Source organism: Setaria italica, chromosome II, assembly GCF_000263155.2.
Source record: "Setaria italica strain Yugu1 chromosome II, Setaria_italica_v2.0, whole genome shotgun sequence".
Lineage (NCBI taxonomy): Eukaryota > Viridiplantae > Streptophyta > Magnoliopsida > Poales > Poaceae > Setaria > Setaria italica.
In genome coordinates, this window is record NC_028451.1 from 27,340,902 (window position 1) to 27,366,127 (window position 25,226).

A 25,226-nucleotide genomic window follows, 5' to 3' on the forward strand; every position below is an offset into this window, starting at 1 on the left:
TGACTCATCGTGCCTATATACTTTAACTTAGTATTTCTATATTAACAATGATATAGATTTAGAATCATATATTAGTTTAATTTTAAGCATTTTTGTATAATGCACATGAAGATAATTAGATCAAGATTTAGGTGTTTAGTTTCGATATACGTGGGTAACTTAGATACAAATTTAGAATGGTATTTTAAGTTATGCTTTTATAATCATATTCATGAGTAAATTGGATGAAGGTTATGGGGTTACTTTATATTTTTTTTTATAATGACAGACCTCGGTAATTTATATATAGATTTAGGGTTTATTTTAGAATATTCTCATAGGGATATTGGTGGGTAGTTTTTTTTTTTAAAAACATAATGGACCAATGACTATGATTATTAGAGTTTATATGATTGATGTTTGATATTTTTGATTTTTGTGAGAATTTCAAGGATTTGTCTTTTTTTTTCTAGCGTGTCTCGTGAGAACTAATGCGAAGTCTCCAATGGAAAAAATGAGGCTATTGCTACAAAACTATTATCTTGAGATACTTCTCATTTGTTAAATATTCAAAAATAATACTTATATAGATATATATACTTATTATCTTCATCCGATTGTGATAGATTTAGTTAGTAATACTATAATATTTTCATCCACATATATAACCTTTAACTTTTCATTTTGCATCGTAGATATGCACTTGGATTTGTTTAATGTAATTTTAACATAGAAATTTATATTCCTATCACTTCCAATATATCTTTATAAATGGTGACACACACATCATGTCTATATACCTTAATTATTATATCAGATACCAATAGTGTAAGAAATACATGATTTAGAATCATACATTTTTGCATATTTTTAATTAAGGTGATTTGGGTTCAAATGTAGGGTTAGCTGATGTTATTTTTAATAATAGCATATGTGAGTAATATAGATGCAAATTTAAGAGTTACTTGAAGTTATTTTTAAGTATAAGTGGTGGGCAATTTAGTTGCAAATTTAGGAATTATTTTAAATATTGTCTATAATAGCCTGAGTGGGTAATTTCAACGAAGATTAGAGGGTTACCTTAGTTTATTTTATATAATGACAGAGGTGGGTATTTTAAATATAGATTTAGGAGTTATTTCAAGCTATTTTTATAATGGCATAGGTGGATAATTTTTTAGAAAATATAATTAGCTACGATAATTTGAGTCTACCCAAGATGTTTTGCTATTTTTTTTAGAATTTCTAGTATCTCAGGATGCTTCTCCGGCTTCAAAAGGAGTTTCTCCGTAAAAAACATCATCATTACGCGACGATGTGGCAGGGCGGCGTCACACGGTCGCTAACCTCGAGGAAGCCCCTGATTCATGTAGGGCAAGGCTGACGCAAGGGTGCGAGGATTAGGGAATCCAGAGCAGTAAACTGTAGCAAGAGGGTGACGACCAGGCCAACGCATTCACACGTAAAGCGGTGGGATGGATTGCCGGTCAACCCTTCCCACGACTGTGGGCCTCGCCGGTCCATACTTGTATCGCACAAGGAGACTCAACAACAATAACTCACCATATGCACGTATGCAAGACGTAGGATGTTACTAAAAACTCTCGTGTGTTGAGTCTACACTTCTTATAGCATTTTTCAATCTCACGCACGTACTAACCCCAGGCCAAGGATGCTCGCTCTCGGTGCTTGATGTAACACTCTAATTTTCAAATTAAATTTTGTAAGAATTTAAAATTCTGATAGAAACATACTAGCTGCAGTTAGAAATCCAGTAGGAGTCATTGGCAGGAGTAGAAAATATTTTACAAATGAAATTGTTAAGCAAACTTAGGTTATAATCTTTCTTGATGCATTCAAGCCGTTGCATTGTGTTCTTTGTATGGAAAATGAATTTGGAAAAAAACCATCTGCAAAGTTTCGAGTAAGTTCGTCTATGCATAATTAGTTTCGGATTAAGGTTTAATCTCTGGATGTATTAATCTATACTATAAAGATTCAAAACTTTTGAAAACATTTTTCACCTAACAAAAAACCTCCTACCCCTCACATTGGTCCCACTTGCCAGGCTTCAGAAAGAGTGGAGGGAGAGCATACCCATCAAAATCGATAGTCAGTCTATCTATCTGTATATATATATATATGTATGTGTGTGTATACACACACATAAGGATTCAAAACTTTTGAAAACACTTTTCAGCCAACTAGTAGAAAAATAACCTTCCATCCCTAACAAAAATCTCGGTTGTTCTTGACCTGGGATAAAAGAGGCTTTAGTCCCGGGTCTAAATTTTGTAGTCCGTGGAGACACCTTTAGTCCCGGTGGTAATACCAACCGGAACTAACAGTTGGTACTACCAACCGGGACTAAATGGTCCCCCATGAGTTGCTACAAAAGGATTGCATCCCCTACTCAATCAGATGTGTTGTGTAGGTGAGAAGGTAGGAAAGCTACACATGAGGCTTGAGGTTGTGGGTTCGAATCCCACGCACCGCACACGTGCATATTTTGCGTGAAAAATCACGTGACTTGTGACCTGTGACGTGCGCGCGGGAATTTAGAATATTTTTTTAGCGCAAAACCTTTTAGTCCCGGTTAGATATTACCAACCGGGACTAAAGATTTTTTTTAGATTAAGGAAATTATCCGGTCTTGAACATTCACAAGTGAATGTCTACGACCACAAAGAAACAAATCCGGCCACCTAGTCCGAAGGTACATGAGTACTTAGACTTCATGCCTCAATACGAGGATCAAAGAAAAATAAGAAAGCAAGCCACTAAGAAAGAAAGTTAAAAAGACTAAGCTTCAAACTTCTTCTATGCTCTTACTTCCACCTAATAATGGATCTTGTGCAACGACTAAACCCTCCCATATGTCATTTTCTTAGAAACTCTAGAAGTTAGGATGATCTTGCTCGACGGCCAACTATTTCCTGTTGTTTTCTTGTCACGTAGAAACTGTACTTAGTCAATTTCTACCGTGCACACTGGCAGTACACTGAAACCGCCATCCCACCGAGCTGAACGGGTACTGCCATCCCAAGGACTCCAAAATGGCACCTTAAGAGGAAAGCGGCGCTAAGACGCCGCCGCCGCCCGAACATGCTTCGCTTCTTCGGTTTTCACCTGGAAAAAGTCCCTGGGGTCAAGGTCCTCACCACAACGCCTTCAACAAGGAGCACGATGCATCATGGCACCGTCGTCGCCGGCACCGGTCATGGCTTTCGCCTGAGGATCTCAACACCCTGACAACCACCAAACTTTGCTGGCTGCTACCAAAGCCAGCCGCCCGCCGTCGCCACCCTCCATCTGCTGCCCTCCGTCCATCGCTGCCGCCGCCATAGAGCCGAGCCACGCTCGCCTGTAGCCCCCACGGGCTGCATTCGGGTGGATCCACCGCGAGCTCCCCACGGTGGCGGTCAATGGAAGTTAAGACGCCCTCCCCCAAGCTTAGCTCAGGAGAGGTAGGCTCCATGGGTGTCACCGCCCCGCAGCGGGCTGCCGCCGGTGCTGCGAGCCGTCGTCATCGCCGCTCTCACCGCCGTGGGTCGCGCCACCATGGATCTGGGCATCCGACCCTACTAGCACCCCCATGGATCGACTAGGGGATGCCCTAAACGGCCTGGGCGATGCTGGATCCAGGCCTGCTGGTGCCGAATATGGGCACCACCAGCCCAGGTGTGCGACCGCCGCTAGCAACCACCACGGCAGCAACAGGAAAGAAGAGGGTGGGGGAGGTTGTGGAGGGGGAAGAAGGTCTTTTGTGTGGGAGTTTATGTGCCCATCGCCGCCCTCATCGCAGCCGGACGGACTTCCGCCGGCGGGCTCCAGTGGCGGCGAGTGGGAGGGGAAGGAGGGAGCGACACTAGAGGTAAGGTGGCGGTGCCGCCTCGAGTCGTCTGAGGTGGCAGTGCCGCCTCGAGTCGTCTGAGGTGGCGGTGCCGCCCGAGTCGCCGTAGGGCGACGCGGGGGCCAACATGCAAATGATAAACAGTAATACTGAAAAAAAATATTTTTACAGACCCGGGACTAAAGATGGGGACCTTTAGTCCTGATTAATCAAGATATATGAGGTTTCCCAACCAAAACTAATGCTCATTTATGCTCGTTTTTCTACCGGTGAAAAAAAACCCTCCCTACTCCTCACATTGGTCGCACTTGCCAGGCTTCAGAAAGAGTGGAGGGGGAGCCGACCCATCAAAATCGATAGAAGGAAAATGAGTCCGGAAAAAACAAAAGTTTTCGCACCTCGACATCCCAAACCCGCCGGCCGTACCCACGGCGCCCCAATCAAGCTGACAGCTAAAACGGGAAACTCGCGATATCGGTATTCCATTTGCTCTATTGTTCCAATCGTGCCTTCATTGTTTCTCTCTTGCCGTGTTACCGTGGTGCTCATCCCTTTCGCGGGGGATGCGGCGAGTACATCGTTCCAAGCCGTCCCGTCCCCATACGCATCTGCAAGTCGGCCAGCGAGCACGTACGTGTTCTTCCCTCTTTCGGAGGCGGCGGCGAGATCATCGTCTCCAAGCCCCATCCAGTCCGGCCTGCGATCTCCAAGACGGCCAGCCTACGCATCCGCTCGTGCCGTCTATCAATTAAGTATAGTTTCGTCAGTATAATCTGTTAGCTGTACAATAGCCGAAGTTGATCACGTACACGACTGTGTTGAGAGGTGATTAGATGCATATATGCACGTATCCTATCTCATCAACGCTTTCCTGCCAGTCTCATTCTCGCCCACTTTGTCAGCTCCGTACGGCGTCGACGTCAAGGACTCAAAGGAATGCCGCCCCCCTTCCTCCTCCCAGGATTGACGAGACAGAGATAGGGGGCTTTCGATCAGGATCGGATCAGCCCAGCAACTCCCATAGCACGCAGCTTTGTCCTATGACCCGTATTTAATTTGCAGTGTCGCTGCTGCCTCCTCATTGGCCCAGGAACTTTTAGCAAGAGAGTCCACCGTACCTACAAATACATATGGTCAGGAACTCATTGCACGCAGCTTTGCCCTATAGATCTTTTTGCACACTACTAATATGATATATATGAACTTGCACAGCTCTAGCACGCACAGCTAATATAATGCATATGATCTTGCATCTGTTTAGTTGACTTACTCCATATTCTAGATGAAACAATGTTCTATATATTCATTTTCATTTTACAGGTCGCACAACTGGAACTGGCCGCTGATGGACCATCGTGTTCCGCTTGGAGATGTGACAAACACACCCTGCCAGGGTACTGGCCGCGGCGTTAAGAGGCCAAGGGCAGAGTAAGGGCCAATACCATTGGTGGAAAGAGGAAGGATTTCTGGTGATGGCAATGGTCACTACTAGAGAAAACGGCTCTAGTACCGGTTGGGAACCCCCTCTAGTACCGGTTTTGCAACCGGTACTAGCAATTCGGTACTATAGGGGAGTCCTTTAGTACCGTTTGAAATAATGGTACTAATATTAAAGGGTATTAAAAAATTAAAAAAAATCAAAATCCCAGCCCGGCCCCGTTAGTCCCCCCGCTATCCCCCTCTGACGCCAGCCCCGCCTCCCCCCACCCTCGCTGCCCCCGCCCGGTCCCGCCAGCCCCGCCGCTGCCGCCCCGCTCGCTCCGCCTCCTCCGCCCTCTCCGCCCCCTCCTCCGCCCCTCCTCCGCCTTCCACCGCTGCCCGCCGCATCCACCAGCCACCCCCCACCGCCGCTCCTCCACCGTCCACCCCACTTTCCCGCCCTCCTCCGGCCCCCGCCGCCCCCCACCGCAAGATGGCCGCCGCCTCCGCCTAATGGCCGCCGCCGTGCCTCGCCCCGCCGCCGCTCCTCCCCTCAGGCATGAGTGTGGCGGAACCGTCCAACTTAAACTGGTTTAAATGCGCCTAATTGCTGCCGACGCAGCAATTATCCAAAACGCACTTAAAACAGTATAAGTCCGGTCGTCCGTCGAGTGTCCTTAGGACTCCTCGAAAGATCCACGTCGTGTCTCATAGCCATACATCAGGATAGTATCCGCGATGGGATAGCATCAACAAATATTACATTTTTACATACATACAATAGGTACGAGTTATTACAAGACTTAGTTTGAAGCAAACTTAATAGTGCAGTGTTAGACGGAGTTCTAAGACTTAAAACATAAACGGTTCAGGTGGAGATGAGCATTTAAAAACTTCTTCTTAAGGGTATTGTGAGACTCATAACAATACCCTAGGACTTCGGGGTTTCCTTCTCGGTAGGCTCCTGCGGTGCTTCTGAAAGATAGTCACAAGGGATAATCCTGAGTACGGGGTACTCAGCAAGTCTTACCCGACTAACCAATATAATAGCTTTTCTTGGAAGTATATGGTAGCTTTTGGTGTACTTGGCTGATACATTTTTGCCGAAAGCTTACTACCAGTGATGCCTTAGTTTTATCTTTTATTGGAGTTAAGTTGTTACCTAACCATTCTAGATGATGAGAAAAGATTAAATGTAATAATAAGGCATTTAAGTCATACGTCAATCATTATCAGAAAGATATGTCATTCATAAATTTATACTACGATGCTTAACAGTGATCAAGTGCATTCATAACCGAAAATTGCGGCGATCCGGATCATGTTACATCCTGCAGGAGAGTACCCCGATCACCAGTTATATACGACTGTCCAGGTCGTACACAACGACCTTTCGATTAGCAAAATCAATGATTGGGAATAGGACTACCCAGACCCAGGGACGCACCCCCACATGGGACCCCACGTCTGGCCCGATCACCATGTGAGTTTCAGGCTACGCCCCTGCCAATCTCTAGCACGTCAAGCGCGGGTACGAAGTATTCCCGATTAGAGAGTTTACTAACCTACTGGGCTTTACTGGTCCCATACCCAGTAAGTGATCCGATGAGTATCACTTGATCAAAGGTTAAGAAAACGAATCGAGCCTTAACCAAATTAATCTAGCAGACAGAACTACATCCCTAGCTTCTGTCCGCTTCTTACTTTATACCATCTTCCATAAATAACATGTATGACTTAAAAGTTTTTCCTAAGGTTGGTAAACCAAGCATTTAGCAACTAAGCATTTCTAGACTTGGGATATCTACTAAGGTTTGAACAAGTGGCAAAGATGTCCTTAAAACAAGGTATGATCATGCACAAGAATAGGTTTCAAGCAACTCCTAGACTTAGTGCATTCATATAGCAAATAACTGAATATAGGACACATGAAATATTGACTTCAAAATAATAAGTGTAAAGCACCGTGGCTTGCCTTGCTTGCTTAAAAAGTTAGCACTGTCCGATGGGTTGGCCTCGCAGGGGACCAATTCAAAGACTTCTTCAAACTTCGAAGATCCTTCTGAAAATTCCGAGTAATCTCCTTCTAGTGCTTCGGGGTCTATAGCACAACACATGCAGGGGTTAGGAATGCAAATTTTGAATAAAATACTATACAACTTTCCTTCATGATAAAGTTTCAAGCCAACAAGGATTATACAATTTATCATGATAAAGTTGCAAGCCAACACACAAAACCCAAAAAGATTAGCCCACAATTTTATTTTCTTACCTAACCTTACTTAAGGCCTTTCTTTTTATTTTTGGAAAAGGTTATAATTATTTTCTAACTTAAAAACCTAATTTCCTATGAGTTAAGAATAATTTGTGACTATGAAAATGTTATTCCATATTTTATGCATTTTATAAAGATTAAGTATTTATTTAATTACCTTAAAAGAAAGGCATTAAATAAATACCCAAATTTTTATTATTTTTCTAGGGTGTAAAAAATTTTAATGCATAAAGGAAAATAAAACAAGCCTAACAAAATTGGTTTGACTAATTTTGGACACTCCTAGAAATTTCTGTGATTTAAATGGTGAAATTTGGGTTTAAACTAATTATTCTATAAAGGAAATCTAATTTTCCCGAAAAACTCTCCCGGCGACTTTTCTCACGCGGCTCGACTCTACCCCCTCTCACTTGCGCTGGGCCCGTGGCGCGGACCCACCCCTTCTCCTATTCCTTCTACCCGCCGGCCTTCTTTCTTCCCCGGCCGGGCCTTACTGGGCCGATTCCTCTTTTTCCTTCTCCTCTTTTCACCCGCGACGGCCCAGCGGCCCTCTTTTTTTTTTCTTTCCCTCGCAAGCGCGGCCTGCTGGCTCCTCTGGGCCTCCGGCCGTCCTCTCCACGGTCGACCGCGCGCGCTCTTGGGCTTTCAAGGCTGCGGCCCAACTAGCCTCCGCGTCCGGCCGGCCGACTCCCTCTCCCTCTCTTCCCCACTGACACGCGGGCCCAAGGCTCCAGTGCCTTCTTCTTCCTCCCGCCAAAACTCGCGCGCGACAGGGGGCGGCGCGGCTTGCCGGCCGGCGCCCTACCGGCAGCGGGACTAGGTCAGGACAGCACCTCTGTGCCTTCACACACCCGCGCGTGGCAACAGCTCCTCGGGAGATGGCCGGAGCCATTCCCTCCACGGCGGCGGGCGGCGGCACCTACGGCCGGTCGCGGCTACGCACGACAACGGCGCAAACTACCCCAACGACTACTGCTACACCATCCTAGCATCCTAAGGACCTGCCTAAGACTACCCAAGAAGGAAGAGAACAAGCGCAAGGGGGTGCTCACCGTGAGCGGGAGGTGCGGCGACGGCGGACAGAAACGGCGGTGGTTTATGGCGTGCCGGCGGGGAAGCTGGGCAACAAGCTGCTAGGGTTGCTGGTGGGGTGTGGGTGGAGGTGTGGACAGAGGGAATCGACGGGAGCTGCGGTGTGGTGGGAGTATTTTGCTCGGCGGCAGCGGCTTGGACAGAGGAGATGGCGGCGGTAAAAAGGCAGCGGTAGAAACGGCGGCGCGGGAGCGGTAGTTATTCAAGCTTTCACCGCGCGCATGGGCGACACCGTGGCCTACTCGTAGGCTTGCGTGGTGAGGAGGTGGCGTAGCTGTTGCGCTGGTGAGCGACCGACGACGGCGGCGGCGACACGTCCTGCCTGCTCTGTCATCATTCCCCCCCTTTTTTCTTCTGACGCCCGAAACTTCAGAGCTTCACCACGGCCGATTCCAAATCCGACGGTCCCCAAGTGTCTTAACCAAAATTGTAGATAAACTTGAATCCTTCAACTTTTATTTTGGCTCTGACCCGAGATAAACATCATACTATAGTCGAATTTCGAATTCTTTCTTGTGTTTGTCTGAACTTTACTGAAACTCGGCGTTCAGTTCGTCAATAATCCGACAGTACCATTTACCTTACTTTGTGATCGAGTTTAGTGATCCAAATCTTTTCCTTGTAGTCCAACTTCTTCCCATTTGTGTTCTACCATCTCCAAGGTTTCCATTTTGCTCAAGAACACCTACTCCTTTTGATCTACATTTCTCTGAAATCCATTCCAAAGTCGGCCATATATTGCTGTTCAGACTTACCATTTTCAGTGATGTCAGTTACAGTGACAAGATGCTGACTTTAGGCCTTTATTTGAAATGGCTCCCTCTGCTATTCTTGATCAACAACACCTAAATCTAGTAGTCCAAGGTCCACACTTTAATATGGTGTAGTTGTTCTGATTCACTTATTTGAAAAATTCATCAAAAATCAATTTTGAAAATGGACTCTGCTGCTATTTTTCTGAATGCCCTATTTTCGGACGGTGAACAGTGATTTCAGTTTTCCATTTTCTTTCTTTGATTCTTTTGAGTATTTAGGATCAAATCTTGTTCCAAATTCTTGATCCTTAAGTTCTAGTCACCCTTGCACCTTCATTCCATAGTTTTGCCGATTTTTTCTGAATTTCAAATTCAAAATTCAAATTTCGGTCAAATTTGACCCGAATTTGATTTTCGGCCAATTTCTTTTTCTTTTCTTCTCGAATTGCTTCCAATTATTTAAAGTCACTTTGATGACTAAAATGGCAGGTGTTACAGCCTCTCCCCCTTAACAGAATCTCGTCCCGAGATTCCCGGGGTTAAATCCTCGGTTTTGAGAATGGAAAGGAAACTGCGTCAGGTCAATTATTCTTCCCTTTTCTGTACAAGGATAGTGGGGTGGTGGCTTTTGTTCATCTGTTCCTGACGGTTTTAAATAACTCAGGATATTTAGACTCTAGGTCTTCAGCCTGTTCCCAAGTAGCTTCATCCGGAGTATGATTTTTCCATTGTACCTTGTAAAATGTGATACTCCGAGTTCGGGTATCTCTTGTCTTTTGATCCAGAATTTTAATAGGCCTTTCCTCATAGGTTAGATCTGGTTCGAGCTCAATTTCTGGATCTTCTAGAATCTCTTCTGGAACTCTTAAGCACTTCTTAAGCTGGGATACATGAAATACATCACGTATAGAAGTAAGTTGGTCTGGCAATGACAGCTTGTATGCCACTGGACCCTTTCGTTCCAGAATTTCATAAGGACCAATATATCTTGGGGCTAACTTACCCTTTATTCCAAATCGTTGTACTCCTTTCATCGGGGATACCTTGAAGTATACAAAATCTCCGGTATGAAATTCCAAGGATCGTCTCCTTTTATCCGAATAATTCTTTTGTCGGGACTGGGCTATTTCCAAATGTTTGCGAATTTTCTGGACCTTTTCCTTGGTTTCCATAACCAGGTCTGATCCCAAATGTGTCCTTTCTCCAACTTCTGACCAATTCAAAGGGGTTCGGCATCTTCGGCCATACAGGGCTTCGAAAGGTGCCATTTTAATGCTAGCTTGATAGCTATTATTATAGGAGAACTCGGCTAGGGGCAAACATTCGTCCCATAGCTTAGAGAAGGTAAGGACACATGCTCTTAACATGTCTTCCAAGATTTGATTGACCCTTTCTGTTTGTCCTCCAGTTTGAGGATGATAGGCAGAACTTCTAATTAGAGTAGTGCCCATGTCCTTTTGCAACTGTTCCCAGAATCTGGAAACAAATTGGGAACCTCGATCAGAGATAATTGTCTTTGGTACTCCGTGTAAGGATACGATCCGGGCTATATAGAGTTTAGCATATGTCGACACCGGATAGGTAGTCTTGACTGGGATAAAGTGAGCTGACTTAGTAAGGCGGTCGACAATAACCCATATGGAATCATATCCTTTTGAAGTGGTAGGCAATCCAACTATAAAGTCCATGGAAATATCCTCCCATTTCCAGACAGGGATTTCTGAAGGCTGTAATAAACCTGCCGACTTTTGTAGTATGGGCTTAACTCTTCGGCAAGTATCACATTCAGCTACATACCTTGCAATTTCAGGTTTCATCTTGGCCCACCAAAATCTTTGCTTTAAATCTTGGTACATTTTATTGCTTCCGGGATGAATAGCAAACTTGGACAGATGTGCTTCTTCTAAGATCAACTTTCTTAGGCTCTCATCCTTAGGAACTACTATCCTTTTCTTGAAGTATAGTCCTCCATCTTCTTCTTGATTGAATTCGGGGATCTTTCCTTCTGCTTTTTGCTGATAGAGTATCTTAATCCATGGATCTTCTTTTTGAGTTGTTATAATCCTTTCTTTTAGGGTATCTTGTATCATAATATTCTGAAGGGTGCCTTGTTTTACTATTTTCAAACTTAAATCTTCCATTTCCTCACATAAGGTCTTAAGGTTAGACTGGACGGTAGTGCAGTGGCATTGGGCCTTTCTGCTTAAGGCGTCGGCCACCACATTAGCCTTACCGGGATGATAATGGATTTCTAATTTATAGTATTTAATCAGTTCCAGCCATCGTCTTTGCCTCATGTTCAAATCCATTTGAGTAAAGATGTATTTCAAGCTTTTGTGGTCCATAAAGATACGACATTCACTACCCAAAAGATAGTGTCGCCATATCTTTAATGCATGCACTACGGCAGCAAGCTCTAAATCATGAGTAGGGTAATGTTCTTCATGATGCTTCAGTTGACGAGAAGCATAAGCAATAACTCTGCCTTCTTGCATAAGAACACACCCTATGCCTGTTCCCGAGGCATCACAGTATACGTCAAAGGGCTTCTCTATATCCGGTTGAGCTAGCACCGGGGCTGTAATCAGCAATTTCTTTAAGACTTGAAACGATTCTTCACACTCAGGTTTCCATTCAAATTTCACTTCTTTCTTCAATAATTCTGTGATTGGTTTGGAAATTTTTGAGAAATTGGGAATGAACCTACGGTAATAGCCAGCCATTCCCAAGAAACTTCTTACTTCATGAACAGAGGTTGGTGATTTCCAATCCAATATGTCCTTGACTTTTCCGGGATCTACTTCAATTCCTTTTTCGGACAATATGTGCCTAAGGAATGAAACTTTCTTTAACCAGAATTCACATTTACTGAACTTGGCATATAACTGGTGTTCCTGGAGTCTATTTAGAACAATACGTAAATGCTGCGCATGTTCCTCTTCATTTTTAGAAAAGACAAGGATATCGTCTATAAAGACGACCACAAATTTATCTAACTCTGGCATGAACACTGAATTCATAAGGTACATAAAATGCGCTGGGCCATTTGTCAGTCCAAAGGACATAACCAAGTATTCATACAGTCCATATCGGGTTGAGAAGGCTGTTTTAGGTATGTCTTCGGGTTTTATCTTAATTTGATGGTATCCTGACCGAAGGTCGATTTTTGAAAAGACCTTAGCTCCAGCTAGTTGGTCAAACAACAAGTCAATCCGTGGCAATGGATACTTGTTTTTAATGGTTACCGCATTCAAAGGGCGGTAATCCACACATAGCCTTAATGTGCCATCCTTCTTTTTAACAAATAGAGTAGGGCAGCCCCATGGTGAAGTGCTAGGTCGGACAAAACCTTTGTCCAACAATTCTTGGAGTTGTATTTTCAATTCTGCTAACTCCTTGGGTGGCATTCGATACGGTCTTCTCAAGATAGGAGCGGTGCCTGGTTCTAACTCAATGGTAAACTCTACCGCTCTATCAGGCGGTAGTCCAGGTAGATCTTCTGGGAACACATCTACAAACTCATTAACCACAGGAATAGATTCTAGAGTCACTGCTCTAGTCTTTTTGACCATCTGGTCCAAACAAGGATGAACGGGTAATTGGAGCTCGAAAGGGTGACCTTGGTCATCTTTCATACTAACAACCCGATTATCCATATCAATTTGAACTTTAAGTTCCTTCATCCAATTTACCCCCAAAATAATATCTATTCCTTGATCTTCCAGAATTAAAGGATAAGCACCGACCTTATTTCCTTCTAGGTTTAAAATCACATTGCGAGCTACTTGATTTGTATTCTGTGTAGCTCCAGTAGCTTGAATAGCATACTTGACATTTAATGTATGTATTTCTAGTTGGTGTTGCATAACAAACCTTCTACTTATAAAAGTATGTGATGCACCCGAATCAAATAAAACCATGGCAGGATAATTGTTAACAAGGTACATACCTGCCAGAATAGGCTCTCCTTCTGGAATTTCCTCCACGTTCATATAATGAGCTTGTCCTGTCTTAGTGTTCACAAATTTACGATGGACAAACTTCTGCCCAGTGCCTTGACCCGAGGTTTGAGCCCTTAAATTTGCGTTTCCCCCAACCTTGGGAAAACGACAGTCCCGGGCAAAGTGTCCCGGCTTTCCACAGTTAAAACAGACCTGTGGATTTCCTGAAGGAGTAGGGTTACGAAACCCGAGAGGTGGCGCATTTCCAGGACGAGGAGCAGTACTGGGAGCTCTAACATTCCAGGGCTGGAAGGGTCTTTGCTGAAATGAAGGTCGATACATGGGTCGAGGAGGACCTCGATATACCACCTTCATTCTTTGTGGAGCACTCCCAAAGGCTCCAAAAGGAACATTCTTCCTTTTCAAAGCTTCTTCTTTCTTTAAGGTTTCGTCTAGGATTCTCATCTTTTCTTCCGCGGTAATGGCTGTACTTACCGCAGAGCTATAGTCGGCAAAAGTGCAGGTGGACAACTTCTCCTGCATTCTTGCATTGAGCCCTCGAAGATAACAATCTCTTTTCCTGGACTCGGTATTGACATGTTCTTGAGCATATTGGGCCAAATGGTCAAATTCACTGGTATACTCAAGAATACTGCGGTTCCCTTGCTGTAGCCCTAAGAACTGCTCCAGTTTCATCCGCATGATACCTTCCAGCACAAACTGTGTCCTGAAGGCTTCCTTAAAGTTCTCCCATGTAACCTCCCTTCCAACTGGCTGCCTAGCCAGATAGCTGGTCCACCAGGTCCCAGCGGGACCTTGGAGCTGGAGTCCTGCAAACTCTGCCTTTTGAGTGGTGGTGCATTGGGGGATTACTCGAAACTTTTGTTCCATTGTTTGAAGCCATTCATTAGCTTCAAGGGGATGCTCAGCCTTCAAAAATATTGGAGGACGAGTCTCCAAGAACTGGGTGTAGGATACACCCCGCCCTAGATCCCGCCGATTTCCACCGTTACCGGTGTTCTGCACGATCATTTGAAGTAATCGAGCCTGCTCGGCCCCTAAGTTCATAAGGCTGGCTATAGCATCTGCCAGCGCTGGAGCTCTTGGTAAATTCTCCTCCTGGCCCCCTGATCCTGAAGCTTGTGGACCTCTTGGATCCGTCATGCTGTCAAGAGTAAACAGAACATTAATATTTAGGGTGCATTTTATCAACGGTTCCTTGCACACTAATATTTCACACATCACAGCATGACCATACATAAACCACACTTATACACATATTTATTTATAGTACATGACTTGAAGTTACTCTTTACAAAAACCACCGTGCTACTCCGTCCATCACATATATCTTACATAAATATATTACAACATCTCTTAGATAAGGTCTTGCTTCAACCATCGTAAGGGTAGATGCCTAGTTCTTCGGCATTCAGTCCTAGTCGGGCCATTGCTGCTTGCAGAATATCTTGGTCTACTGTCATCAACGTTTGCCCTGGAGGAGCGATGGGTGGGGCTTGATTTACTGAGTTCTCACTTCCTGATTCCGGCCCGGGGTCGCTCGAAGTGTAAGAAGTGTAGGATGCAGAGGTACTAACTCCGGAATTTCCCTCCATCTACTCGGGATCTTCCTCTTCTTCCCCATCTTCTTGCTCCGCTTCTTCCCACTGCTGCATCGGCCCGTAGCCTTGTGGATCTAGCCCATCGGCGTTGGCATTGGCCCAGGCAAATTGTTGATTTCCCACGGGAGCTTCACCTTGATTATTTTCCATGTCAACATCAAACCCTTCTAAGTTCTCATGAGCGTATAGATCAATCTCAGGAGCTGCAGGTGGAGCAAGATCTTCCTCCACTCCTACCACATCCACTAACTGGTTCGCTTCTTCTGGGTTCGGTGGCTGGGGCTCTTCTGGTGGTGGGGGCGGTGGAACATTGATGATGTTTTGCGCAGGTACCTGGGCCTGCATCTCCTCCAAAGCCAGACGAAGTGATAAGATCTCATCCAGCTGCTGGAATCTTTCTGCTTCAAACCTATTAACATTGGATTCGGCTTCCTCCCTTGCTCTATCTGCCATGCTCCTGCAAGCCTCTATGAATCCTTGCATCACCCTGAGTTTCTCTTCGTAGTCGTCTATTCTCCTGGACTGTTCCCTCATTATTTTCTCCATGTCGTGTTCCCTTGTCAATGCCGCCTTTTTGTACAATTCCTTATCATGTCGGGCGCCCATTAGCTCCATCTTGGCATCTTCATTTTTCTGCCTCTGATTGTAATACTCTCTGATGCAAGATTGATGTAAGTTGTACATGGCCGTCATGTAATCAGATGCAGCAGCAACCAAGATATCGTGCTCTACACGAGAAGAGTTCTTCAGAGCTTTAATTCTCCTCTTCCACATCCCGTCATCTTGATTCTTGATAGGATAGAACCGAGCAGAGCTGGACCCTATCTCCACTTTGTGCTTTTCACATAACTCGGTAAGAGCAGTCATAGACGCCCTTTCAATGGTGTCATTGAACTCAAAGCCTTACTCCATTACTTCTTCTAGACGCCAATTGGGATTGGTGTCTTCATCTGGAATATGCACATAAACAGTGCAGTACTGTTTGTGACCCGTATCTTCCTTCCTCCAATAATATTCTGGAGGGTTGTGAAAGCCTAATTCCTGCAGTGTCTTCCATAGCAACTGCACAAACCCCGGCTTATCCAGATAATGGCCGCGGGTCCATCCATCTTGATCGGTGTAACCTTCTTGAAACATCCTATAAAAGAAACGAGGTCAGGTCTAACGGCACTCACCAAACCCAAAAGTTTTTAAAAATATGCTTATGCAACATGATGCAACGATTCCTACGGACTCACAGACTCATATACACACTCGTAAAGAAAATGGTGGCATCATAATCTCTCCCCAAATAACAGACTACCGAATACTAGCGACACGCAGCAAACAGTTAGCATCTGCAAAACAAACAACCAGTTAACACTACTGCCACCTGTGACTCATGTTTTCTTTATTTTAAAGTAGAGTCTCAGTTTTTAAATGGTAATATCTGTTGATTATCCCAACCTATGGCTCTGATACCAGCTGTGGCGGAACCGTCCAACTTAAACTGGTTTAAATGCGCCTAATTGCTGCCGACGCAGCAATTATCCGAAACGCACTTAAAACAGTATAAGTCCGGTCGTCCGTCGAGTGTCCTTAGGACTCCTCGAAAGATCCATGTCGTGTCTCATAGCCATACATCAGGATAGTATCCGCGATGGGATAGCATCAACAAATATTACATTTTTACATACATACAATAGGTACGAGTTATTACAAGACTTAGTTTGAAGCAAACTTAATAGTGCAGTGTTAGACGGAGTTCTAAGACTTAAAACATAAACGGTTCAGGTGGAGATGAGCATTTAAAAACTTCTTCTTAAGGGTATTGTGAGACTCATAACAATACCCTAGGACTTCGGAGTTTCCTCCTCGGTAGGCTCCTGCGGTGCTTCTGAAAGATAGCCACAAGTGATAATCCTGATGTGATGACCGGCCCAAAATCTTCCAAGTTAATCTTAATCCGAGCCCCTGATCACCTGTCTAGTTTTCCGCGCCTAAGTGTTCAATTCAACCTCCCGACCGGTCCCGACCCCTGAGACCCGACCCCTCCCCGCTTCGCTCCGGTTCTGACCCCGCCAAACCCAGCCCACCGTCGGATCCTTGTAAGTCCTTACAAACGTCCGTTCTATCTGACCGGTGGACCCACGAGATCTTTTTCCCCAGATCTTCCGCGACCGGCGCACTCGAGTTGCATGCCCGCTTCAGAGTCTCCCCGCCGTGTGGCTCATCTTCTCCGACGCCCGCCGCTCAGCCTCGTCTCTGGCCCGCGACCGAATGGATTCTCACGCCCCCTTCCCCAATGGCAGCGGAAGCCCCTCTGCAACCTTTCTGCAACGCCTCGCCTCCCGCGCCCATCATCACACCGCCAGATCCCGGCCGCAGAGCCCGATGTTGCCCGTCTTTTCCGTCACTTCGAACACAGTCGCGCCGCCTGGTCTTCGCTACCCGACGATTCCTCCTTCGCAAACCCCGACCACGGCAGCGACAGCTCCTTTCCCCGCCCTATCAGAAGCCGCCTGACAATCTGTTGCTCCACGCTCGCCCGCATGCCCGCGGCTGCCTGTCTTCTCACCTGTGCGCCCTTGATTCTAGCGCCGTTAAACCGGTCACTTCCGTCAAATCTACCGCATGACGATGCCCGCCTCCGCCAAATCTCAACCATCGGCATCCCCGTCCCTGCGCCGCCTTGACGCCAGAACCCAATGACCGCTGGCGTCATCCCCGAAGTCCTGCACCACCGCCCTCGTCGCTCAATCGCCGCCCCGGCAGAGCACTCCATTTCTTCTCCCCGGTCTTCGCGCCGCTCCCCTTCTCTCTCTCCCGCACCGCTTCCCTTCCCCCATCCCAGCCGCTATAAAAGGGAATGCGCGAGCCCGCCGGAGTTCCCTCCGCCATTGCTACCTTCCGCCATTTCTCCAGCTCCCTGCTCAAGCTCCCAGCACCACACCCTAAGTTCCTGAGGAACTCTCCTCTCCGCTCCCCTCCATTTTCCCCAAGCCACCCAGCCGCTTGCTCCTCCGTGCGGCGTAAGAGCTCACTTGTGATCCACAAGAAGCACCGCCGCCGCCGGAGCACTGCCAGGCTTAGCCTTTGTTCAAAGCCTTAGTCCCTCCGCCGAAGTCTGCTTCTTCCCAACCCCAAGCTTTCCTTGTAGGAAGAAGGTAAGCTGCCGACCCCTGTCCGCTTCACCCGACCCCTCTTATCCGCCCGACCCCGGTTCCGTCTCGCCCGACCCTATCTGTTCCGCCGACCCCTATCCGCCTCGCCTGAGGGCTCGGCTGTGATATTTTTCTTCAACCCGAGGATGTATGTGTAAAACTTGGGAACCCTTCAGCGATTGCGTCTGAGGATCCCTAGTATACCACATCCTCTAGTTTAAGGATCAGATCATAAGTTCCTTTCCCCGACCCTTACCTCTTGATCTCCACCAGCTCCCTTGAACCTCCCCACCCTCATGCTCTTTGTCGCGAGTTTCTGGGCTCAGACTTGCAAGTGTTGCTGTTGAAATAACCGTCTATGCTAACTCTTGCATTGCATTCGTGTAGAGCTGCGCCTCGCCGACGGCTTCTACGAGCTATACCCGGCGCCAGAAGACGAAGCTGTAGCTGAGCTCCTGCCCCCAGAAGCCGAAGTCGCCCCCGAAGTCGAGCAGTTCTCTTCCTCCTTGCTCGAAGGCAAGCCCCGGTTGCATGAAAACCCTGTGTTGTTTTCCAAACTTGCGCATGCCTTCCTTAAAACATGCTTGTGCATTTACGTATAGGAGTTGTTTGAAACCCTAGATGCATGACCTAGTTTCCTATGATTTGAACACTAGCTGTTGGACCGAGTAGCTGCCTTGCCTAACTAGGAGACGGTAAAAGCCAAGTGATTTCCTGTCACTCGCGAGTTGTAGGAGTTGGATGTCTACCTTTCTGTTACAACTATAAGGACGATGGACGGGGCAGGGTTTTGGGTAACTCTTTGGTGGTCGGATGATCGCCCCGTCTGTCTATGAAAACTTGCTAAGGCCCGACAGTGGTAGTGTTCGTGATCAAGTGTTTGAAAGTACTAACCTCATACTTAGTATGGGATGAGGAAGCCGAGTACCGGATTGAACCTAGACGTGAGCGGTCGCCCCATTGTTCTTGGAACGGAGTTTCCCCTGCTGGTTGTCGCACGTGGTGGCAAGCGTGGTCACAGAACGACAGAGGCCGGGTTTGTGGAACCTTGCACCAAAGGAAATGGGCCCGACACGGGTTAGGGGATTGATGGGGAAGGCCGACACAGGAAGCGACCTCCGGGTGCGCGGATGTCGTGAGGTTAGGTTCACCATGCATGGTTAAAGAACTCGAATCGATTCGTCTGCCTCTCACAGTTTGAGACTGCTTGATCGCTATGTCACCGTGTGTAAACGAGGAATCTGATGATGACATGGTTTTGTTGATATATCTACATATCTTGTTTGGTTCTATGATTGCTTAGAATAGGTTGCAAAACCTAGACCGGTTAAAGAACTTAGAACTGGAGCTAAAACTTGAAAATAGGGTTTTTCCTTAGTGCTTTTGGCAAACAAACCCTCAGCCAAAAAGCCCTGCATGTCTAGAAGTGTGGAGTAGTCTTACTCCTGTCGGATAAGTCTTGTTGAGCTTAGTAGCTCAGCCTTGTTGTGGCTCCTGTTTTTCAGGTGAGGTTGCTGCTCCCGACCCTTCTCCTGCTGGCACTTGGCCGTCCCAGCTCCCTCCGGGTTGGACGGTCGAGTGGGATCCCTCCTCGGACGGCGAGGAGAGGGATCAGTGATGTCCCGGCTGGCCTCACCAGGACGTCCGACCCCCGACGATTGCTTCCGCTAGTGATTTTATTTTCGTTTGTCCTTCTGAAAACTTGTAAAACTCTGATATTTATTTCGTAACAAAACTAAGTGGTTAAGTTGTTAACTCGGTGGACTTGTTGTACTCTCTGGAACCACTCACCTTCGTGTGAGTCTGCTAAAATGGTCCTGTTCAAGTGGTTAAATCGGAGGAAAATCCAACAGCATTTCGTGTTTACTCGGCTTAGGCATGAGCGTCGCGTATCAGGCGGCTAAATCATGTTTAACCGAGTAGATCCGAAGTGGATCCGCCACACCTGAGTATGGGGTACTCAGCAAGTCTTAACCGACTAACCAATATAATAGCTTTTCTTGGAAGTATATGGTAGCTTTTGGTGTACTTGGCTGATACATTTTTGCCGAAAGCTTACTACCAGTGATGCCTTAGTTTTATCTTTTATTGGAGTTAAGTTGTTACCTAACCATTCTAGATGATGAGAAAAGATTAAATGTAATAATAAGGCATTTAAGTCATACGTCAATCATTATCAGAAAGATATGTCATTCATAAATTTATACTACGATGCTTAACAGTGATCAAGTGCATTCATAACCGAGAATTGCGGCGATCCGGATCATGTTACATCCTGCAGGAGAGTACCCCGATCACCAGTTATATATGACTGTCCAGGTCGTACACAACGACCTTTCGATTAGCAAAATCAATGATTGGGAATAGGACTACCCAGACCCAGGGACGCACCCCCACATGGGACCCCACGTCTGGCCCGATCACCATGTGAGTTTTAGGCTATGCCCCTGCCAATCTCCAGCACGTCAAGCGCGGGTACGAAGTATTCCCGATCAGAGAGTTTACTAACCTACTGGGCTTTACTGGTCCCATACCCAGTAAGTGATCCGATGAGTATCACTTGATCAAAGGTTAAGACAACGAATTTGGCCTTAACCAAATTAATCTAGCAGACAGAACTACATCCCTAGCTTCTGTCCGCTTCTTACTTTATACCATCTTCCATAAATAACATGTATGACTCAAAAGTTTTTCCTAAGGTTGGTAAACCAAGCATTTAGCAACTAAGCATTTCTAGACTTGGGATATCTACTAAGGTTTGAACAAGTGGCAAAGATGTCCTTAAAACAAGGTATGATCATGCACAAGAATAGGTTTCAAGCAACTCCTAGACTTAGTGCATTCATATAGCAAATAACTGAATATAGGACACATGAAATATTGACTTCAAAATAATATGTGTAATGCACCGGGGCTTGCCTTGCTCGCTTAAAAAGATAGCACTGTCCGACGGGTTGGCCTCGCAGGGGACCAATTCAAAGACTTCTTCAAACTCCGAAGATCCTTCTGAAAATTCCGAGTAATCTCCTTCTAGTGCTTCGGGGTCTATAGCACAACACATGCAGGGGTTAGGAATGCAAATTTTGAATAAAAGACTATACAACTTTCCTTCATGATAAAGTTGCAAGCCAACAAGGACTATACAATTTATCTTGATAAAGTTGCAAGCCAACACACAAAACCCAAAAAGATTAGCCCACAATTTTATTTTCTTACCTAACCTTACTTAAGGCCTTTCTTTTTATTTTTGGAAAAGGTTATAATTATTTTCTAACTTAAAAACCTAATTTCCTATGAGTTAAGAATAATTTGTGACTATGAAAATGTTATTCCATATTTTATGCATTTTATAAAGATTAAGTATTTATTTAATTACCTTAAAAGAAAGGCATTAAATAAATACCCAAATTTTTATTATTTTTCTAGGGTGTAAAAAATTTTAATGCATAAAGGAAAATAAAACAAGCCTAACAAAATTGGTTTGACTAATTTTGGACACTCCTCGAAATTTCTGTGATTTAAATGGTGAAATTCGGGTTTAAACTAATTATTCTATAAAGGAAATCTAATTTTCCCGAAAAACTCTCCCGGTGACTTTTCTCACGCGGCTCGACTCTACCCCCTCTCACTTGCGCTGGGCCCGTGGCGCGGACCCACCCCTTCTCCTATTCCTTCTACCCGCCGGCCTTCTTTCTTCCCCGGTCGGGCCTTACTGGGCCGATTCCTCGTTTTCCTTCTCCTCTTTTCACCCGCGACGGCCCAGCGGCCTGCTGGCTCCTCTGGGCCTCCGGCCTTCCTCTCCACGGTCGACCGCGCGCGCTCTTGGGCTTTCAAGGCCGCGGCCCAACTGGCCTCCGCGTCCGGCCGGCCGACTCCCTCTCCCTCTCTTCCCCACTGACGCGCGGGCCCAAGGCTCCAGTGCCTTCTGCTTCCTCCCGCCAAAACTCACGCGCGACAGGGGGCGGCGCGGCTCGCCGGCCGGCGCCCTACCAGCGGCGGGACTAGGTCAGGACAGCACCTCTGTGCCTTCACGCACCCGCGCGTGGCAACAGCTCCTCGGGAGATGGCCGGAGCCATTCCCTCCACGGCGGCGGGCGGCGGCACCTACGGCCGGTCGTGGCTACGCACGACAACGGCGCAAACTACCCCAACGACTACTGCTACACCATCCTAGCATCCTAAGGACCTGCCTAAGACTACCCAAGAAGGAAGAGAACAAGCGCAAGGGGGTGCTCACCGTGAGCGGGAGGTGCGGCGACGGCGGATAGAAACGGCGGCGGTTTATGGCGTGCCGGCGGGGAAGCTAGGCAACAAGCTGCTAGGGTTGCTGGTGGGGCGTGGGTGGAGGTGTGGACGGAGGGAATCGACGGGAGCTGCGGTGTGGTGGGAGTATTTTGCTCGGCGGCGGCGGCTTGGACAGAGGAGACGGCGGCGGTAAAAAGGCAGCGGTAGAAACGGCGACGCGGGAGCGGTAGTTATTCAAGCTTTCACCGCGCGCATGGGCGACACCGTGGCCTACTCGTAGGCTTGCGTGGTGAGGAGGTGGCGTAGCTGTTGTGCTGGTGAGCGACCGACGACGGCGGCGGCGACACGTCCTGCCTGCTCTGTCATCGTTCCCCCCCCTTTTCTTCTGACGCCCGAAACTTCAGAGCTTCACCACGGCCGATTCCAAATCCGACGGTCCCCAAGTGTCTTAACCAAAATTGTAAATAAACTTGAATCCTTCAACTTTTATTTTGGCTCTGACCCGAGATAAACATCATACTATAGTCGAATTTTGAATTCTTTCTTGTGTTTGTCTGAATTTTACTGAAACTCGGCATTCAGTTCGTCAGTAATCCGACAGTACCATTTACCTTACTTTGTGATCGAGTTTAGTGATCCAAATCTTTTCCTTGTAGTCCAACTTCTTCCCATTTTTGTTCTACCATCTACAAGGTTTCCATTTTGCTCAAGAACACCTACTCCTTTTGATCTACATTTCTCTGAAATCCATTCCAAAGTCGGCCCTATATTGCTGTTCAGACTTAGCCATTTTCAGTGATGTCGGTTACAGGGACAAGATGCTGACTTTAGGCGTTTATTTGAAATGGCTCCCTCTGCTATTCTTGATTAAAAACACCTAAATCTAGTAGTCCAAAGTCCACACTTTAATATGGTGTAGTTGTTCTGATTCACTTATTTGAAAAATTCATCAAAAATCAATTTTGAAAATGGACTCTGCTGCTGTTTTTCTGAATACCCTGTTTTCGGACGGTGAACAGTGATTTTTGTTTTCCATTTTCTTTCTTTGATTCTTTTGAGTATTTAGGATCAAATCTTGTTCCAAATTTTTGATCCTTAAGTTCTAGTCACCCTTGCACCTTCATTCCATATTTTTGCCGAATTTTTCTGAATTTCAAATTCAAAATTCAAATTTCGGTCAAATTTGACCTGAATTTGATTTTCGGCCAATTTCTTTTTCTTTTCTTCTCGAATTGCTTCCAATTCTTCAAAGTCACTTTGATGACTAAAATGGCAGGTGTTACAATGAGGTGAGGGGCGAGCGGAGGGGGAGGAGAGGGGAGGTTGGGAAGAAGGAGGGAGGGGCTGGTGGAGGGAGCTAAGGGAGGCGAGGAGAAGGAGCTGAGGGAGCTAGAGGAGAGCGGAGGGAGAGGGAGAGGATAAGGTAGAGGAGGAGCTGGCCGGTGCAGTAAATTAAAAAGGTGGAGGGAGGTGAGGCGCAGATGGAGGTAACCTTTAGTACCGGGCGGGGCGGAGCCTCCACCCGGTACTAAAGGGTCTTCGGGGGATCCCAAATTTGGACCCGGTACTAATGCTAATATTATTACCGGGTCCAAAAGTGACCGGTACTAAGCTTCAGGAGGAGAGGTCATTTTTCTAGTAGTGGTATTGGTATGTTTAGTTACTTTATCTGTTTATAGATATAGATGATCCATGTGGTATTTATTTAGCCATATTCCAATTCATGTATCCAATTGAAGATATTTCGTCAATTCAAAACCTGGATCCTAGGGAACGGAAGCGACAAAAGGCAAGAGAAAGATACGCCATCTTGACAGACGAGGCCCAGAGGAATGCGAAAAGAAGGGAGAATTATCATAGAAAAAATGCTAAATGTGGAGCAAGTCCGATTACCCCGGCCCTGGTACTCCTCTATTTGATATAATTTACATATAATTATTTTACATCGTGTAAATAAACTTTATTTGTGTTTGCTTGTTCAGGCTTATCGTATCATGTTGCTGCAGCGAGCAACATGCGACTACAAATGCCTGGTACAACTATATCAGATATAGTATATGTGTAGTGTTCTTTTTTTAAAACATCTGGTTTAACAACAATAAAATAGGTACTGCTGTTTCTTTTTTCCGTATACGTCATGCTCAACTATGTGTAGGCACAACTTATCGCATCCTGGTGCAGCAAACATCGTGCCACTACAAACGCCTGGTACGTGTATTCCTGATATACGGTGAAATATATTTCTTAAAACATGTGGTTTAACAACATTTCGGTAGGTACGGGTGTTTCTGTTGAAATTAATGGGACAAACTGTGATCCTATGGAATTGAAGGTGTGTTAGCATAAAAATATATGAATTGATTGTTAAATAAATTTTGTCTTTATATGTTGTTTTATCTATTAGTTTACCCAGATGACGTCGGGCAAAGTTGGCTTCATCGAAATGATGCATACTCGACGGTGAAGTCGTGCAGAGCTGCCGCCAATCCATACTCAGCCATCTTGTCCCACGCCCAGCCGCGACCTTTGTCGAACACCACGTCGTGCGCCACTCGCACACGCTGTGTCACCAAGTCGAACACGCGATAGGCCTTAACCCCTTCAGCGTAGCCAATGAAGACCCCCGGCAAGTTGCGATCGTCGAGCTTGCCGACATGGCTGAGCTCTTTGACGAATGCCAGGCAGCCGAACACGTGCAGATAGCTAACCGCCGGCTTGCGCCCGTGCTAGGCCTCATGCGGCGTCTTGTCGTCGAGCGCCTTGGTCAGCAAGCGGTTAAGCAGGTGCACGACGGTCATCACGGCCTCACCCCAGTAGATCGCCGGCTTGCCCTGCTACTTGAGAAGGGCGCGGGCAGTGGCGACCACTGTCTGGTTTCAGTGCTCAATGGCATCGTTCTACT